This window comes from Sciurus vulgaris (genome assembly GCF_902686455.1).
Source record: "Sciurus vulgaris genome assembly, chromosome: 10".
Lineage (NCBI taxonomy): Eukaryota > Metazoa > Chordata > Mammalia > Rodentia > Sciuridae > Sciurus > Sciurus vulgaris.
Window position 1 is genome coordinate 79,412,456 of NC_136470.1, and position 19,944 is coordinate 79,432,399.

Here is a 19,944-nt window from a genome sequence, read left to right on the forward strand (position 1 = left end):
ACCTCTCCTTGATTTTCACTCCATTTTACTGTGAAGCTAAAACTGCTATTAAAAAAAAAAAAAAAAGTACATTTTTTTTTTTTTTTTAAAGTGTCTAGGGCTAGGGAAATGGATCAGTTGGTAGAGTGCTAGCCTCGCAAGCACAGGGCCCTGGGTTCAATCCCCAGCACTGCAAAAAAAAAAAAATCTAAAAAAAAAAAAAATGGAGGTCTGGCGGCAGCCATCAGGTCCATCTAGAAGCAATTTCAAGAGTCAGTTCATTGACTTCCAAGAAATAATCCGAAGCAGGCTCATAAAAACTTGAGAATTAAATTCCTTTCTACCCAACAAAAGAAAAAAAAATTCATACATTATGATTGTGTGTAGAAGTTGTTCAACTAAAGGAATAAATGTCTATTAAACAACAAAAAAAGGAGGCTTCTGATATTTAATTTTAATCAAAATGCAGTCTGTAAAAATAAATTTTTTTAAAAAAGTGTCTACCTTATTGGGTAGCAATGAGAGTAAAATGACTTTATTCTTGTAGAGCTTTTAGAATAGCTCCTCACACGGCGCCAATACATTTTAACTAAAATTCTGGGACATGGAAGGTGTTCAATGAATCTTTGTCAACTAATGAGCCGTGGGCTCCATCCCAGTTCTACCTGGGGATGAATGAGATTCATCAGGGAGAAAGCATTGTATGAGACGAGAAAGGAGCCCAGGTCTTGTGGTGCTCCAAATTTAATAATCAGATAGAGAACTGGGCAAAGGAAACAGAAAACTGGCCAGAGAGGAAACAGAAGAGTGCCGTGTCTCCAGGTCAAGAAAAGGAAAGAAGGAAGTGGTCATCAGTGCCTGGTGCTCTGCTGAGCGGTCGAAGAGAAGGAGGTATGAGTGGAATTACTCTCAGTTCTTACAATGACTACACAAACCTAATTCAGGCCTTGGGGCCCTTAGAACCCTCTTTTCTTCCTCTTTGACCCTCACCCTACTAATCTCTCATCTACCTTTATTTATTTTATTTTTTTAGTGTTTGTTCTATTTAGTTATACATGACAGCAGAATGCATTTCAATTCATTGTGCACAAATGGAGTACAATTTTCCTCTTCTCTGGTTGTACACAATGTAGAATCACACCATTTGTGCATTCATACATGTACATAGGGTAATGATGTCTGTCTCATTCCACCATCTTTCCTACCCCTTGCCTCTTCCCCTCCCCTCATTTGCCTCTACACAATCCAAAGTTCCTCCATTCTTCCCTACCCGCCCCCCACCATTATGTATCAGCATTCACTTACCAGAGAAAACATTCAGTCTTTGGTTTTTGGGGATTGGCTTATCTCACTTAGCATGATGTTCTCCAGATCCATCTACTTACGGGCAAATGCCATAATTTTATTCTTCTTTATGGCTGAGTAAATATTCCATTGTGTATATGTACCACAGTTTCTTTATCCATTCATCTATTGAAGGGCATCTAGGTTGGTTCCACAATCTAGCTATGGTACATTGAGTTGCTATAGACATTGATGTGACTGCATCATGGTAGTATGCTGATTTTAAGTCCTTTGGGTAGGCCTAGAAGTGAGATAACTGGGTCGAATGGTGGTTCCATTCCAAGTTTTCTAGGGAATCTTCATACTGCTTTCCAGAGTGGCTGCACCAATTTGCAATCCCACCAGCAATGTGTGAATGTACCTTTTCCCCCACATCCTTGCTAACATTTATTGTTGTTTGTATTCATGATATTTGCCATTCTAATTGAAGTGAGATGAAATCTTAGGGTAGTTTTGATTTACATTTATCTAATTACTAGAGATGTTGAACATTTTTTCATATATTTGTTGATTGATTGTATATCTTCTATGAAGTATCTGCTCAGTTCCTTAGCCTATTTATTGATTGGGTTATTTATATCTTTGGTGTTTTTTGAATTTTTTATAAATTCTGGAGACCAGTTCTCTATCTGAAATGTGTGTGGTAAAGATTTTATCCCACTTTGTAGTCTCTCTCTTCACGTTATTGATTATTTCTTTTGCTGAGAAAAACATTTTAGTTTGAATCCATCGCATTTATTGATTCTTGATTTTATTTCTTGTGCTTTTAGAGTCTTGTTAAGGAAGTCTGGTCCTAAGCCAACATGATGAAGATTTGAGCCTATATTTTCTTCTATTTGGTGCAGGGTCTCTGGTCTAATTCCTAGGTCCTTGAGCCATTTTGAGTTAAGTTTTGTGCAGGGTGAGAGATAGGGGTTTAATTTCATTTTGCTGCATATGGATTTCCAGTTTTCCTAGCACCATTTGTTGAAGAGGTTATCTTTTCTCCATTGTATGTTTTTGGCAACTTTGTCTAGCATGACATAACTGTATTTATGTGGGTTTGTCTCTGTGTCTTCTATTGTGTATCGTTGGTCTACCTGTCTGTTTTGGTACTAACACCATGCCATTTTTATTACTATTACTCTATAGTAGAGTTTAAGTTCTGATATTGTGATACCTCTTCCTGCCCAGGATTGCTTTGTTATTCTGGGTCTCTCATTCTTCCAAATGAATTTCATGATTGCTTTTTCTCATTCTATGAGGAATGTCATTGGGACTTTAATTGGAATTGCATTGAATCTGTATAAAGCTTTTGAGAGTATGGCCATTTTGACAATATTGATTCTGCCTATTCAAGAACATGGGAGATCTTTCCAACTTCTAAGGTTTTCTTTAAATTCTTTCTTTAGTGTTCTGTAGTTTTCTTTCTTTTTTTTTTTTTTTTTTTTTTTTTTTTTTTTTTTTGGTGGTGCTGGGGATTGAACCCAGGGCCTTGTGCTTGTGAGGCAAGCACTCAACCAACTGAGCTATATTCCCAGCCCTTCCAAGTATTTTATATATATATTTTAGGCTATTATGAATGGGGTAGTTTTCCTAATTTCTCTTTCAGAGGATTCATCACTTATGAATAGAAATGCATTAGATTTATGAGTGTTTATTTTATATCCTGCTACTTTGCTGAATTCATTTATTAGTTCTAGAAGTTTTCTGGTGGAATTTTGGACCCTCTAAATATAGAATTATGTCATCAGCAAATAGTGATAGTTTGAGTTCTTTTCCTATTAGTATCCCTTTAATTTCTTTAGGCTGTCTAATTGCTCTGGCTAGAGTTTCCAGGAGTATGTTGAATAGAAGTGGTGAAAGAGGGCATCCCTCCCTTGTTACAGTTTTTAGAGGGAATGCTTTCAGTTTTTCTTCATTTAGAATGATGTTGGCCTTGGGTTTAGCATAGAAAGCCTTTACAATGTTGAGGTATGTTCCTACTATCCCTATTTTTTCTAGTGTTTTGAATATGAAGTGGTGCTGTATTTTATCAAATGCTTTTTCTGCATCTATTGAAATGATCATATGTTTCTTAACTTTAAGTCTATTGATGTGATGAATTACATTTATTGATTTCCAGATGTTGAACCAACCTTGCATCCCTGGGATGAACCCCACTTGATCATGGTGCACTATCTTTTTAGTATGTTTTTGTATGCTATTTGCCAGAATTTTAAGATTTTTTGCATCAATGTTTATCACGGATATTGGTCTGAAGTTTTCTTTCCTTGATGTGTCTTTGAGTCTGTTTGCTTTTGGTATCAAGTTGATACAAGTTTTATAGAATGAGTTTAGAAGGGTTTCCTCCTTTTCTATTTCATGGAATACTTTGAGGAGTATTGGTATTTGTTCTTCTTTGAAGGTCTTGTAGAACTCGGCTGAAAATTCGTCTGGTCCCGGGCTTTTCTTGGTTGATAGGCTTTTGATGGCATCTTGTATTTCATTGCTGGAAATTGAACTGTTTAAATTGTGTATGTCCTCCTGATTCAGTTTGGGTGAATCATATGTCTCTAAAATTTGTTGATGTCTTTGAGATTTTTTATTGTGTTGGAGTATATCAATTTCAAAATAGCTTCTAATTATCTTTTGTATTTCAATAGTATCTGTTGTGATCTTTCCTTCTTCATCATGACTTTTAGTAATTTGAGTTTCTCTCTCCTCTTTGTTAGTGTAGTTAAGGATTTATCAGTTTTGTTCTCTCAATTTTTTCAATTGTTTCTTTTGTTTCAATTTCACTTATTTCAGCTCTGATTTTAATTATTTCCTGTTTTCTACGGCTTTGGGTGTTGTTCTGTTCTTTTTCTAGGGCTTTGAGATGTAATGTTGATTGTCTTTTCTTTTAGTGTCATTCCTCCCTTTGCTGACTTTCATTGTTATTTTTCATTTCCTCCTCATGGAATATTTTGCTGAGAATGTTTTGTATTGCAGCCTTTCTATTTGTAAATTCTTTTAACTTTTGTATATCATGGAAGGTTTTTATTTCATCATCAAATCTGAAGCTTAGTTTTGCTGGATATAAGATTCTTGGTTGGCATCTATTTTCTTTCAGAGCTTGATATATTGTTACAGGACCTCCTAGTTTTTAGGGTCTGGGTTGAGAAATCAGTTGAGATTCATATTGGTTTCCCCCTATATGTAAGCTGATGCTTTTCTCTTGTGGCCTTTAAAATTCTATCTTTATTTTGTATGTTAGGCATTTTCATTATAATGTACCTTGGTGTGGATCTGTTGTAATTTTGTACATTTGGTGTTCTTAAGTCTCTTATATTTGATTTTCCATTTCATTCTTTGGTTTGGGAAATTTTCTGATATTATTTCATTGACTAGATTGTTCATTCCTTTGGTTTGTATCTCTGTGCCTTCCTCTATCCCAATAATTCTCAAATTTGGTCTTTTCATGTTATCTCATAATTCTTGGAGGTTCTGTTCATGATTTCTTACCATCTTCTCTGGGTAGTCAACTTTATTTTCAAGATTAAATATTTTGTCTTCATTGCCTGAGGTTTTGTCTTCCAAGTGATTTAGTCTGTTGGTGATGCTTTCTATTAAGTTTTTAATTTGTTTTTTGTCTCTTTCATTTCAAGGATTTCTGGTGGTTTATTTCCCCAGAATCTCTATCTCTTTATTGAAATAAGCCTGTGCATCCTGGATTTGCTCTTTTAATTTTTTATTTAAGTGATCTTTTATTGCCTGCATTTCCTCTCTTATATCATCCTTTACTTCGCAGATCATTTTAACTATGTACTTTCTGACATCTTTTTCTGACATTTCTTCTACCATGCTGTCAATGATTGTATTTGATTCATCTTGGTTTGTTTGCGAGACTTTCTTCCCTTGTTTTTTCATGTTGTTCATGTGTCTTCCCCTCTAGCAGTGCGGATCTGAGGTATTATAATTTCCACCCTATAGATTTATGGTGTCCCTGCAGGTTTCAATACCTTGCCTTTAAGGGGGAGATCAATATTAACAGTACCTAATGCAAACAATATGCATCCTTAATCCAAATAGCCCCTATTAAGACATTAACAGTATTGTATTTAACAGAGATGATGTGTTTGCTTTTTATCTACAACATAAACAAAAGGTTTGCAGTAAGATCTACAATTTCTAATGGTGGACAAAGAGAGGATGGGGGAGGGGTGTAGGATGTGAGGTTAATGAGGTAAGATGTGAGAATACAGAGGTACTAGGTCATATGAGGAGTGAAGGAGGAATCAAAAGAAGTTGATTGTTAGCAAGAGAAAAGGGAGAAAGAGACTCTGAGGAAATAGATAAGAGAAAAATAGAGAGAGCAAGTAAAAAAAATAAAAAAGAAACTACAACAAAATTGTAATATACTATTCAAACTTCCCAGTTCTCAATAGCCTGATGCATAAAAAGTATTTGATTTCAAAGATGTTGGGGACATGTGAGTGGGAAATGAAAGAAGAAAAAAATGGAAGGAAAAAAAGAGTATTGAAGGAAAATTGAACAATTGTTTCTGTTGGGGTTCAATATGTTCTCCGCTACCCTTCTTTTCTCATAGGTAGGATTGTCTGGAGTTTGCTGGTAACTCCACCCTCAGGATGATGATAGTTACTAAGGTGGGAGGATTAGACTTGGAGGCAAGACTCCTGGAGGCAGGATATAGCAATTGCCAGTGCCTCTGGAAGACTGTACCCCAGGACTCTCCTTTGGGATATACTCGTGTGAAGCAGGAGCCTGGTCTTAGCCCCTTCCCTCACTTGTGGACCCCACAATTCCTGGTCTCTAAACTGTATCTCTCCTGACCCTTTTGACATCCCTGGCAGGAACCTCTCTCCCCAGAGGTCCTAAGGGTTGAGCACCGAGACCTGCATGCCTGTCTCAGAAGCTGTTTTGTATTGGGCAAATCAGGACCAGGCATTGAGAGCTGTGGGCCAGCCATGGAGCTTCAGGCACTGGACCATGTTGGTGATCAGGAGTGGTTAGGAGACTGAGGATTGAAGAGCCGGAGGGCCCTGTTGATTGCCAAACTGGCAGGATCCAGTGATTTTTGGGTGCTGTACTGGGTAATGAGTTATGGACCAGGCTGATGTCGGGTCCCAGCAAGTGCTGCCTGAGTTGTCCTGGTGGGTGCTGGGCTGGTTGGCTGGATGAGCCAGGGTCAAGATGCCCTCTCCCCCTTTTCCCACCTATGGATCCCTTGGAAGACTCTCTCCTGCCTCTGCAGCAAGATGGTGGCTATTAGCACACCTAGCAGGGATACCTAAGATATAATCAAGCCTGCAGCGCCCTTGATAATGATCTTTCAGGTCCTAGCGGTTATCCCTAGATGGAAGCGGCTACGTCCCTAGTTGGTGGTGGCAGCAGCAGCTAACCTGTAGGTACCTTGATAATGAACTTCTAGTCTCTGGCAGGTGTCCCAAGATGGAGAATGCCACCTGTTTGTAGATGGGAAGCCACAGCATGTTGCTTGCGAGAGGCGCTGGATCCTCACCGGGCAGGCACTGGTTCTCATCAACCTTTAATCTGCCTAATTCAATAGTCACCACTTAAAATTACTGCATCAAAGCCATCCCTATACCTGAAGTAAATGACCTCTCCCTATCATGGCATTTATCACCCTCTGTGTGTGCACTTATGTTCTCGTGTGCCTGTGCGTGCGTGTGTATGTGTGTGTGTGTGTGTGTGTGTGTGTGTGTGTGTGTATTGCTGGGATCAAATTCAGGACCTTTCACTTGCTAAGCAAGCACCCTACCATTGAGCTACCCCTCCTGTCCTTTAAAATTTTTTTTCATTTTGAGATAGGGTATGGCTGAGTTGCTGCCGCTGGCCTTGAATATGAGATCTGACTTGCCTGAGCAGCTGGGATTACAGGCCTGCGCTACCACACCCAGCTCCAAGAAGGTTTTTGTTTATTTTGTTTTAAATGTTATTTATTTTTTGTGGTTCTGGGGATTAAACATAGGGCATCATCTGTGCTAGGCAAATGCCATACCACTGAACCACATCGCCAACCTGACATGCTCACTTGAAACACCAAGAAAGATACTTCCTCCATGCATTGGAGGGACAGGGAGAGGCCTGGGTGCAGATGGAGGGTAGGAGGTTGGGTCAATACTCATCTGAGATTTCATTTTTCTTTGTAAAATCTGGAGCCAGATCACTTGCTGAGACTAAGGAGAATGGGGTTGATTTGGTATCTGAACAGAGTGGAGATTAGAAAAATTCTTTATGGAGAGCAGGTTGACCCTAGACAAAAATATAGAGGGATGGCTGGTCTTTACACATTCCATGTCTTCTGCCAGTTCTTCCTCACCTTTGATTTCACAGCCAAGGATATGCAGATCTAGAGAGGGAAAGCAGTTTGCCCAAAGTCACGCAGCAAATTAGTGAAAGTGCTTTGACTAGAGACCTGGAGCGGAGGTCTCCAGCTGAAGACACTTCCCTGTTCCAGCCAGCTGTAGTCTTCACCGAGTGCAGCACAGCACCCTCCTTTCAAAGCATGGAGTCTTATTTCATGTTCCATCGCCCCCGCACAGAAGGGACTCCAGCAATAGATTCCAAAAAAGGAATGATTAGAATGATCCAGCTACCTTTCTGTGTCACTCTTCCTTCTGCCCCCCATCCCCTTTATGTACTTCCCTTCTTGCCCCTGTCACTCCTATTTCTGAACACATCAGGGGCAGGGCAGAAAAGGCACCTAGTCCCCTTTGTTAGGAAAGACCAGTAGCTGCAAGGACTCAAACACGTGCTCAAAAGTTGGTAGGCAAGGCAAACCTTTACTTCTGCAGAAGGGCGTACTAGGGGAACCTTGGCTAGCATGCTCACATGGGCAGGCACTCTGCCGGCTTATAACTGGAACCTAGCGCCCACGCTGCCCTCCACTCTGATTGGAGGAGTTTCGGGTTACAGTCTATGTGATTGGCTAATTTTAGAATTAGGGTGTGAAAAGAGGGAAAGGCTACAATCAAATCCAGTTTAGGTTAAATACTAGATTTTGAAAATGACCCACCAGACTTTCTATTTCTCACACGTGGTACTTGGGGTAGCCGACTTCTTAGAAATTTCTTAGAAATTCTTGGAAAATTGCTTTCGCTAAATTGGGACATGGATAACGTGTTCATTTATAGAAACCCCACCTTGTTCCAGAAAGCATTTCTTGTTTCAGGATGTATCAGTTGCTAAAAAAATATAAGTCCTGTTTATTGTGGGTGCCCAAATGCTCCTCATAACTAGGTTTGGCTATTATAGTTTCTACTAATTAAATCACAGTGTTTCCTCAAGGACTCGGAAACTCATTATGTACATGAATGTAAAATAGATGGCAAATGAGAATTCCTATCCCAAAAGCTTGTCACATTGGAAAGAAAGAAGGAGTGTTCATCATTTATCTCGACAGGCCAGTTGAGCTAATAAGGTGTCTCTGCAGTTACATGAATGTGAATGCTATCCTAATGTCAAGGAGGAGACTTTGTACCTTCCTATGGCAGGAAACAGGCTCTTGTCCATGAGAAACCAGAGGGGAGCTCAATCTAGGACTGGAGAGTGCATGACAGATCAATAAACATGGGGTTGCTAGGTGCACTCTATTCTTGGCCTTTTTCTTTCACTTTTTTTTTTTTTTTTTTTTTGTACTGGGATTGAACCCAGGGGCACTTAACCACTGAGCCATATCCCCAGCCCTTTTTTTGTATTTTATTAGGGACAAGGTCTCACTGAGTTGCTTAGGGCCTGCCTAAATTGCTGAGGCTGGCTTTGAACTTGTGATCCTCCTGCCTCAGCCTCTCAAGCCACTGGGATTACAGACATGCACCACTGCACCCAGTTCTTTGAATATCTTTCTAAACCAGTTCTCTTCTGGGTCGAGTTCTTGGTGGAGTAGATAAACTGAACCATTCTTGCAACTCCAACACTGAACATTTGGAATCAAAACCATTTCTGGCTGTGGATAAGGCCTTATACAGCTTCCAGGGTGCTGAGGGCACAGAAACCACCTGCTGGTCCCAAAGGCAGTCAGCACATTCACGTGAATACAGAGTGGGTGGGTCTAAATGGTCAAATGACTCCCCTGTGACTCAGGAAGGTTCTGGGCTTGCTCCTCACTGCACATCCGGTTTCTGAAACTCTGCCTCACTCTAATGCAGGGTAAACTGGTAAGTGTGTAGCTTGGTGGTATTAGCTTCCTCGATCACCTTCTAACAACTAAGCAGGAGCTGACCCTATCTACAGTGTGGCGGAAGGAATTATGTACAGGAAGATAAGCAAAGTAGCCTGCCTGGGAAAGTCTGCCTGTGGCCTACACTTCTCTATTTTTTGCTTCCACTTCCTGAATCCTTATTATGAGCACTGTGCAGGGAGGAGGCCCACAGGCAGGTGGGTGGGTTTGCCTTCAGCTGAGGGGGGGCTCCAGCCTCTGGTTAAGCTTCAGGGTCAGACCACCAGGCCCTTGGAAGGGTGCTATCCCTGTGGAACAGGAGGGGGTGCTCTGGCTGGATCAGGGTATCCAGGCTGCCAAAAACCTGTTAACCTTGTTGTTAACAGCTTATTCTGCTAGGCTTCAGGAATTTAGAGAAGCACAGGACAGGATTCTTGTCCTCAAGGAGTTCACGGTGGCCAGTCATAAAGAGGTATTACTTTTAAGCCTGAGAAGTTCCAGGCGAGTGGCTAACACCACTGGACATGCAGAACTGAAGACCAGACTCTTAATTCTCTTTGAACCCAGCATGATGCTACATGCCAAAGGGCTGAAAAAGTCAGCTGGACTTTCTCCCTTCCTTGCCCAATTAGCACACTGGATGTCAAGAACGACTTTCCTCTCTAACCAGGTACAGGTTTATTAGTATGTTAGAAGGTTGGAATATCACTGTTTCCTTTTATATTTAACTGGCAATTAATTGACAATGACTCTGTGCATATTCTCACTATCTGCAGCTGAGAACCAAGAGAGGAAGCACTGTCCTTTATGTATCTTCACTATCTTGTTTTGTTTGTTTGTTTGTTTGTTTGTTTTGTTTTGTTTTTTTGAGCCAGGTTGTTTTAGTCAGCTTTTTTGTTGCTGTGACCAAAAGATCTGACAAACACAATTTTAGAGGAAGAAAAGTTTATTTGGTGCTCACAGTTTCAGAGGTCTCAGTCCATAGTCAAATGGCTCCATTGCTCTGGGTCCTAGATGAGGCAGAACATCACAGCAGAAGAGTTTAGTAGAGGAAAGCAGCTCAGGACATGACAATCAGGAAGCAGAGAGGGAGCCTTGCTCACTAGGGAAAAATATATATATATATCCCAAAGACTCCCCAGTGTCATATATATATATATATGTATATATATACATATATATATATATATATATATCCCAAGACTCCCCAGTGATCCACCTTCGCCAGCCACACCTGACCTGCCTACAGTTACCTTCCAGTTAATCTCTATCAGAGGATTAATGCACTGATTAAGTTAAAGCTCTCATAACCCAATCATTTTACCTCTAAACTTTCTTGTACTGTCTTACACATGAGTTTTGGGGGACACTTACTATCTAAACCATAACACAGGATCTCACTAAGTTGCCCAGGCTGGCTTCAAACTTGTGATCCAATAGCCTTAACCTCTCAAATTGCTGGGATTACAGGCATGCACTAGCATGCCTGGCTCCAGCTTTAAAAATTGTAACATGTATCATATTTACAGAAGATTATGTGCACAGTTCAAAGATAAGTAATAGAGCAAACACCTGTTACATACTAGTACCTTGATGCCTGGCAGCCTATTTGCTTCCCTCAACTTTCCCCACCCCTGGTAAACACTCCACTGACTTTTATATTAACCATTCCAGTTATCTTTATGGTTTATTCCCTATATAACATATCTCTAAATAATGCATTACTTGGACTTGAATAACTGAGTGGCTCGCATAAAGTTAGCTGTGAAAGGAAAAAGCACCATTACCCGTATTCAATAAGAATTCCAGAAAAACGAGCAGAATGGGATTGCTGGGTTATAGTGTAGCATTCAATTTCCTGAGGTTTCAAAAGCCTCTTCTAAACTGGGCATGGTGGTGCATGCTTGTAATCCCAGCAGCTCAGGAGGCTGAGGCAGGAGGATTGCAAGCTCAATGTCAGCCTCAGAAATTTAGTGAGACCCAAGGCAACTCAGCGAGATCTTGCCTCAAAATAAAAAAATAAACAGGGCTGGGAGTGTTTTTCAGTGGTTAAGTGCCTCTGTGTTCAATCCCCAGTACCATTAAAAAAAAAAAAAAAAAAAAAAAAAAACAAAACTCTTCTGGGGGAAGGCAAAGGGCAAAGTCATTAGCAAAGCAGATCCAGGATTTGTGGAGCCTAAAAATCATATAATTTGGAGGACACTTTAAGAAGGTTATAAATTCAAATGACATGATAAATTATGTACAGGGCCCTGTGAGGGGCGTGTCTGAGTAAGGAACATAAGTTTCATTAGTAATGTCTCTAGCCACGAGGGCTTACCTATGGCTGAGCATGTGGCAGATCTGCAGTGTGACTAGGCCCTGAATACCCTATAGAAATAGGGTTAGAGCAAAAGGGATATTTTATACTTTCTCCTTCTAAGCTCACTAGAACCTGTGGCCCACTCTCAAGAGTAAGTCAAAGAAGAACACTTCAGAAATGGGATAGTTTTCATGAAATGAGTATCCTTAGCTAATTCTATCAGCAGGACAGAAAGGTGAGCAGAAATTTCCATATTATGTGATTATATGCTGTGACAAATGTAGGACAACCTGTCCTCAAGTTTGAACAAGGGTGTAATGTCAGTGGAGATTTTAATGATGACAGTTCTTAATTTATCTTTTGTTTTGTTTTCCTGTTTGTTTTTTGTCATTGTGGGGGTTTTGTTTGTCTTTTGCAGTGCTGGAGACTGAACTGGGCCTTATATGTACTATGTAAGTACTTTCTCTAGGCTCTGGATTACATCCCCAGCACCATCTGTTTCTTGAGTTACACTTTGAATGAAACTGGTTGCCCTCTGCATCTTAGACACAACTGTTATCATAGGATTTCCCTTTACAGTCTTCTTGGGGAAGATCTTTGCTTCTCTCCTCTTTAGCTCCTCTTCCTTAATTTGCTCTGTCTTTTGGGTGGAACACATTCTTCACTAGCTTATTGAGAAAGGTTGCAGGATAGGTAGAAATTTTGAGAACTTTCATACTTGAAAATGTTCATTCCTACTCTCATACTCAATTGATAGAATATCTGGGTATAGATTATAAACTGGAAATTATCATCGTTGGCATTTTAAAGGCATTGCTTTATTGTTTTTGGCTTCTACTGTTACTGATGAGAAGTCCAAAGTCATTCTAACACCCAAACTCCATATACGAACCACTTTTTTCCTCTCTAAAGGCAGTAAAATCCTCTTTTAGTCCTTAAAATAGTAATGCCTTTAATAGGTCTCTCAATCTGATATTTCATTCTGTTTGTAATTTTGTCATTGCTTGATTTCTTGTTTTCTCTTTTTCTTTCTGGAAGCACTGATATCCAGACGTAAGACCTCCTGAACTCTTAGTCTAATATTTTAATCTTTTTTCTCATATTTTCTTTTCTTTGTAAGATTTTGGAATTCACTATGTTGCCAACAGACTAGTCCCAAACTCCTAGACTCCAGTGGTTCTCCTGCCTCAGCCTTCCAGGTAACTGGCACTTCAGGTGCATTCCTTCACACCCTACTTTTCTCTCTTACTTTCTATCTCTATTTTTGTTTCATTTTCTGGGAAATATCCCAGGTGTTATAGTTCAATCACTGTGTTGAGTACTTTTTTCTCCTTAGGTGATAATTTTTCTTTGCATATATCCTTATCATTTTTTCCTTACCGCAAAGCATTGTATGCACATTACTTAAAAATGAAGTATTGCAAAAATCCACAGAAAACTCCATCGAGTAGATGATGAAACAGAATAGAGTCCAGAAATAGACTCACATATACATGGCCCAAATCTTTGTACATGAATCACATTGTATTTTTATTTTTGACAAAGATGCCATATAGTAAGGAATCCAGCCTCTAAAAAGGAGTCTGGCCTTTTCTCCAACTTCTGGAGGGTACCTCTAAAACCCTTGGAACTTTCTAACTGATAGGGTTGTCTTTGCTATTCATGATGGATATTTGGAAGTACACATGACATTTTATGCTAATGAGGTTCCTCTGGGGTAGGAGCTGGTCATGGCAAAAAGACCTAACATGTGATTAGAGGATTGGGGTTTTGGTACACATGATATCAGCCCAACTTCCACAAAGGAGGGGCTGGAAATTGAGTTCAACCACACGGGCAATGATTCAACCAACCAAACCTACGTAATGAAACCTCAATAAAACCTCTGGACACCAAAACTCAGGTAAATGTCCTTGGTTAATGCAAGCAGGAAAACAAATTCCCCAGGACAGTGGAAATTTCATGTTTGGAACCATCCCAGAATTCAACCTACGTATCTGTTCCTTTATCTGATTTTGATCATCATCCTTTTGCTATAAACTCTAATAGTAAGAAAAGCACTTTCCTGAGTGCTGTGAGTCATTCTAGCAAAGTATCCAACTGGAGGGTGGTTTTGAGAAACCCCCAAACTTGCAGTTGGTGTCTTAACTGTTCCCTCTGACTGTACAGTTTTACAAACTCCTTGCAAATGCTAAGGCAGTCCAATGAGAACATGGCACTCTTTTCCACAGTGCAAAAATTGATATTCACATGTCAACAAATGCAATTCTGCCCTTACCTCCTATTATATGCAAAAATTCACTTCAACTGAATAGAGGCCTAAATGCAAAGACTAGAGGCATAACATTTCTGGAATAAAAAATTGGAGAAAATCTTTGTGACTGGGTTTGAACAATCTTATTATATGAAACAGACCACAAAATGCAGAGGGGAAATGCTGAGTTCAACTTCATAAAAATTTTTTAAAACTTCACTCTTTAAAAGATGTTGTTAAGAAAATGAAATAGTGAGCTGGGGCTTTCGCTCAGTAGTAGAGCACTTGCCTAGCATGCACCAGGCCTTGGGTTCAAACCCAAGTACTACATGCCCACAAATGAAAAGCTGTAAGTCAATTGCAAAACATGTATCTGTCAAGGGACTTGTATTCAGAATATATAAGGAAGTCTTATGGCAACCAATTGAAAGCAAACATTTTTTATAACCAGCTAAAGATGTGAATAGGCTAATGATATAGTTCAATGTGTCTCCCAAAATTTAGGTATTAGAAACTTGATCTCCAGTGTGATGGTGTTAGGATATGAGACCTTTAAGAAGTGAGTGAACCATGAAGGTCCTCATGAATACTTTAATGTGGGACGATGAGAGTGGATTTCTTATTGTGGGAGTGGGTGCCTTATAAAAGGATATGTTTGGCTCTCTTTTGATTAAAAAAAAAGGGAGAGTTTTTCTCCCACTGCCCTTCCTTGTGGTCTTGGGTGTCAAGCCTAGGACCTCACACATGCTAGACAAGTGCTCTACTACTGAGCTGCATACTCAGAATGACTGAGTTTTAAAATATTAGTCATAACCAGTGTTGGCAAAGTTGTGGAGCAAGTGAACTCTCATATATTGCTTGTAGGAAGCAAAATGGTTCAATTTGGAAAACAATTCTATAGTTTTAACAAATAACATCAAACACATATTTACCATATGTCCCAGCAATTTCACTCCCAGGTTTTTATTTAAGATGAATGAAAACATATGTCTACATTTTAAAAATCTGTGCTAATTTATAAAAGGGAAAATTGATGAATCAGATCTCATCAAATTTTTTTAATTAATTTATTTTTTTGTGAAAGACTCTGCTGAAAGGACAAAAAGGCAATCTACAGGGTGCAAAAAAATCTTTGCTAGGACCTAGAGCTTTGCACATGCTAGACAAGCATTGGAGGAACCTGGATAAAGCACCAAGCCAGATCCCTAGCTCTGGCCATTTCTTATACGATGAAACACGTGACTCCCATTCAACCTAGCAGTTACTCTCGTTCATCCCAGAGAAAAGAAAACTCATGTTCACAGGAAAACCTGAACACAAACATTCATATCAACTTTATTCATAATAGTTAAATACGGAAAACAAGCTAGATGTCTTTCCCTAGGGGAATGATCAAGCAAACTCTGGTACACCCACATTATGAAACACTACTGATCAATAAAAAGGAACAATCTATTGATGCATGCAAAAACTTGGATAAATTTCCAGGGAATTATGCTGAGTGAAAAAAAAAGCCAATCCCCCAAATTACATATTGTATGGTTACACTTACATTTCATTCTTGAAATGATAAAATGATAGAAATGGTGGTTAAAGTAGAGATTGCGAGGGACTAGGATGGAGGAAAGGGGGATGCATGTGACGGTAAAAGGACAACATAAGGGGTTGCTATGAAGAAGGAACAGTTTCGTGTCATGGAAGAATTTTATTTCATCTTCAAATCTGAAGGTTAGTTTTGCTGGGTATAGGATTCTTGGTTGGCAACCATGTTCTTTCAGAGCTTGAAATATGTTGGTCCAGGCCCTTCTAGCTTTTAGAGTCTGGATTGAGAAGTAGGCTGCTATCGTATTGGTCTCCCCCTATATGTAATCTGATGCTTTTCTCTCACAACCTTCAAAATCCTATCTTTATTTTGAATGCTAGGCATTTTCATTATAATGTGCCTTGGTGTGGATCCGTTGTGATTCTGTGCATTTGGTGTTCTGTAAGCCTCTTGTATTTGATTTTCCATTTCATTCTTCAGGTTTGGGAAATTTTCTGATATTATTTCATTGAATAGGTTGTTCATTCCTTTGGTTTGTATCCCTGTGCCTTCCTCAGTCCTGATAATTCTTAAATTTGGTCTTTTCATGATGTCCCATAGTTCTTGGAGATTCTGTTCATGATTTCTTACCATCTTCTCTGGGCGACTTTATATTCAAGATTAAATATTTTGTCTTCATTGTCTGAGGTTCTGTCTTCCAAGTGGTCCAGTCTGTTGGTGATGCTTTCCATTGAGTTTTTTATTTGGTTTATTGTCTCCTTCATTTCAAGGATTTCCGTTTGTTTTTTTTTTTTTTTTTTTTTTTTTTTTGAGAATCTCTCTTTGTTGAAATGATCTTTTGCTTCCTGCAGTTGCTCTTTCAGCTTATTGGTATCATCATTCATGGCCTGCATTTGCTCTCTTCTCTCATCTTTGGTTTGTGAACCATCTTAATCATGTATAATCTGAAGTCCTTTTCTGACATTTCTTCTAACATACTGTCATTAGATTCTATTACTATAGAATCTAGATTTGTTTGGATCATTTTCTTCCCTTGTTTTTTCATGTTGTTCATGTATCTTCCCCTCTAGCAGTGCAGATCTGGGGTATTGCAGATTTCCCCCTATAGGCTTATAGTGGCCCTACAGGTTTCCAAAACCCTTTCTTTAAGGGGAGATCAATATTAGCAGTGCCCAAATCAGACACTATGCAATCCTAGACCAAATAGCCCCTATGGGGACAATAACAAAATTGTCATAATAAACAAAATGAGTTCAAATGTTATCTTCGGTAAAACAAACAGGTTTGCAAAAAGTCTGCAATTTCTAATGGAGGACAAAGAGGATGCAGAGGGATGTAGAATATGGCTGTTAATGGGATAGAAAAGAATATACAGAAGTTCTAGAAAATAGAAAGGGTGAGAGTGTAATCAAAAGAAATCGGATGTTAGCATGCAAAAAGGGAGAAAGAGACTCTGAGGGAACAGGTAAACAAAAGGAAAAGAAAGCAAGAAAAGTAAAGAAATAAAAACTTAATTTTTTTTTAAAAAAGGAGAAAAGAGAAAATCTACTGTATAACAGTCATATACTAATGAAACCTTCCAGTGTTCAGTAGTCTGATGCGTGAGAGGTACCTGACAATGAACTTCAAGCCTCCAGCAGGCGTCTCAGGATGGGATTTGCCCCACCCAAAGATCAGAGCTACGGCTTCCAGGATTATCCAAGATGGCCGCTCTGGCTTCGAAATATGTTGCCAAATGGGGAGCTGCAGCTCAGGGGTGGACGTGGTTAGCTGGAGGTCCTGGAGACGGGATGCAGTTGGTCCGGCAGGGGTCCTGGAGTCCGGCGTGTTTGGTGTAGTTGTGGGATCCTGGAGGCCGGGTGCAATCAGTCGGTCTGGGTTCCTGGTGATAGGGCACAGTCAGTTGGTCTGGGGATCCTGGCAGCAGGGAGCAGTCAGTTGATCTGAGGGCCCCAGAGGCAGGGAGTGATCGGTCGGGCTGAGGGATCCTGGAGACGGGGCTCAATCAGGCCGGCCAGGGGACCTACGGGGCCTGGTTGTTGTCTCAAAATGGCGGCAGCCACGTGTAATCAAACCTGCAGGTACTGTGACAGTGAACTTCCAGGCGACAGCAGGCAGCTGGTGCTCCACTGGCGGTCTGTGGTCAGTCTGCTGGCAGCTGTTGGATGATCGGGTGGTGAACCTTGAGCGTTGGATGATGGATAGGTGTCTGTTCATGAATTTATTCCTGATCAAAAACTGGAAACAATCCAAATGCCCTCAGTCGGTAAATGAATTGTGAGACATCCTCAACATGGAATAGTACTTGACAATGATAAGAAATGAACCATCAATAGGAAAAAATGGCTGAATCACAAAAGCACTGTGCTAAGTGAGAGGAGCCAGACTCAAGTCCAGATAGCTTATTATATAAAATTCTAAAACAAGTCAAAAACCTTAAAAATCAGATCAATGGTTACCAGAGGCCAAAAGATAGAGATATGAATGATTGCAAAATTTTTAAAGTCACTTTTTGGGTGCTGAAATGGTCTATCAATACCACGATTATGGTGATGGTTACCTGACAGTATACATTTGTTAAAACTCATGTAAGTGTACAGTTAACATAGGTGAATTTTATTGCATTTAAATTATAACTCAGTTAAATTATAACTCAGAGGCTGTGGGTGTAACTCAATGGTAAAGTGCTTGCCTATCTTGTGTGAGGCCCTGTGTTTGATCCCCAGCAACACACACACACACACACACACACACACACACACACACACACACAAATTATAACTCAGTAAAGTTGACCATGAAATGGTAACTTTAGACTATTTTGCAACTTGCTATTTTTACTTAAGTGTATATTGTGAACTTCTGTCTTTAGACATATAGCTTTGCCTCCTTTTTAATAGTTGCATAGTCTTTCATTGTATGGATATATTGCACTTTCACAATTGATTTAATTAGTGCTCCTTTAATGAACATTTTGCCTGAAGGCAGAACTTGGCAAGAGCAGAACATGGAAGGAGGGGCAGGTGGAAAGGTCTCCTCTTTTCTCTTTTCAGCAACAGGAAGAGAGAACTCCTGGGCCACCTATGCTCTACCGCCAGGTTATTGCTTGGGCTCTGTACCAGCTGTTTTCAAAAGGGAAAGGTCTAACAGTACAAGCCCTTCTCTCCAGGAATAAATAGAAAGAGGTCACTGTATGCGAGGAGCTCCGCCAAGCCTTGCCCCACTGTGGTTTCTAATTCTTTTTTTTTTTAATACTCTTTGAGCATTTTATTTTTACAAAGGTACTCTTTGAATAATTCGATCTTAGATCTAAAATAGTTTTCTAGTGTCTATGAATTCTTGCTGTCGTCTAAGCTAATTTTTTCTTTTTTTTCCAGTGAAAGCAGCATTTATTTTTTTATTTTTACAGACTGCATTTTGATTCATTGTACACAAATGGGGTCCAACTTTTCATTTCTGTGGTTGTATACAATGTAGATTCGCACCATTCATGTAATCATACATTTACATAGGGTAATAATGTCTGTGTGGTCTCTAATTCTGACAACGACAAAATAATGTGAATATTATCACCATTTACCATTGTACTGAGAACAGGGTGTTATGGAGTCAGACCTGTCCATGGTCACAGTGGCTAAGCCAGAACTGCCACCAAGATGACCTCACTTCAAAATTCACTTTCTTTCCTTCATTCTATATGGCTACTTTGGGTTGGTTTGAACACCTTGTGATATTATCAAAAAGACACTTATACAGCAGAAATTTAATATTTGTTTAGTGAATAAGTGAATAGGTAGAAGAAGAACAAAAGACTAAACTTGGTAAGGCAGTAACCCAAAAGTTCAGCCCTTGCACTCTGCAGAATGATTTAATCTGCCTTGATACTTTCATATAGTCAGTCAGCCTCCAGGTGCAGAAGGACACTTCAAACCAGGAGAAATGTCTCCCTCCCAGATAGAAGTAACCCTTGAGCTCCAGGGGTATAGGACAAGTTATTGAGGGGCAGAGCCTATACTTGGGACTGCAATTTAGGAGTGGGGCACTACCATCTGAAAATGTCTGCTTTGTTTGTGTTGTTTAGCTTTTCTGAGGCTTTATTCTTTATTTTCCTTTTCCTTCCTCCCTCCCTCCCTTCTTTCTCTCTCTCTCTCTCTCTCTCTCTCTCTCTCTCTCTCTTTCTTTCTTTCTCTTTCTCCCTTTCTCCCTCCCTCCCTTCCTTCCTTCCTTCCTTCCTTCCTTCCTTCCTTCCTTCCTTCCTTCCTTCCTTCCTTCCTTCCTTCCTTCCTTCCAGGGATTGAACCCAGAGGCATTCAACCACTGAGTCACACCTCCTGTCTTTTTTTGTATTATTTAGTGACAGGGTCTCACTGAGTTTCTTA

At 39.7% G+C, this 19,944-nt stretch overlaps 1 long non-coding RNA gene across 1 annotated transcript; it reads left to right on the top strand.

Annotated features, from left to right (window-relative positions):
- Window positions 1-9,304: 9,304 nt before the first annotated feature.
- LOC306670337 lies at window positions 9,305-19,174 on the top strand. Its single transcript, XR_013766383.1, has 3 exons — window positions 9,305-9,464; window positions 12,889-12,967; window positions 18,619-19,174. It is a non-coding gene; the product is annotated as an uncharacterized lncRNA (long non-coding RNA).
- The last annotated feature ends 770 nt before the right edge of the window (window positions 19,175-19,944 follow it).